The following is an 886-nucleotide window of genomic DNA, read 5'->3' as shown; positions in this document are numbered from 1 at the left end:
ATGTCTTCACTATTATTCTACAATGTAGAAAATAGTAAAAACAAAGAAAAACTCTTGAATGAGTAGGTGTTCTAAAATGTTTAACCGGTAGTTATTGTGGAGTCCATTGCTCCCCCTTCCTCTCCCCTTAGATTACGTTTAGACTGAYGTATCCGTGTTTTTCATTTGGTCTGTGTAAAGATGTYTTAACAGTGATTCAGACTGTTCTGTGACAAGTGAGAAATTATCCACTGACGTATTTATGTGGCGCACCGCAGCAGATTGGGCCGACTACGCAGTCCAACCTCATTCTTTGCGTTTCTGAGGTCAGGAGGGTAATTATTTGTATCTGATGCACAGTGGGACTGGTGTTGATGACGCAGGCAGCTWGGGAGAGTGCGGAACCATGGGATATGTAGTTGATTTATATAGGACCAGAGTGAGTATGTCTACTTTAGGTGTTTTTCAGCATTGTCATGGAAATGAATCCAAATCAAATCTGATGAAAACAGAAACCCCTTTTTGAACCAGAGGGCAGAAMGTCTATTTTAGGACTAAGTTTAGACTGATGTATCCGTATCTGGAGMTGAGATAATGACTGTTTGTCAGTGTGTTCGTCCCTGTAGACCACTGATTCCCGCTGCTTGGGTGTCTGCTCATCCCGATGGAAGTGATTTAGGACACCAGACACGTCCCTATTACCGCTCCCAATGTAATCAGTGGTGTGTCCAGGCAAGGGGTGAGATGGTTAATGTAGCTCCTCAATAGCCAGGCCATTAGACCTGCTCTAACCCAATCACAGTCATCCAGAGTCCCTCTCTGCCCCTCTCAGTGGCCCTGCCACAGGGACTGTACCTGCCCCAGGGGACTGGACAGGGACAGAGGGCTTCCAGACACACACACACAC

Source organism: Salvelinus sp. IW2-2015, unplaced genomic scaffold (assembly GCF_002910315.2).
Source record: "Salvelinus sp. IW2-2015 unplaced genomic scaffold, ASM291031v2 Un_scaffold5740, whole genome shotgun sequence".
Classification (NCBI taxonomy): domain Eukaryota; kingdom Metazoa; phylum Chordata; class Actinopteri; order Salmoniformes; family Salmonidae; genus Salvelinus; species Salvelinus sp. IW2-2015.
This window is presented reverse-complemented; position numbering follows the sequence as displayed.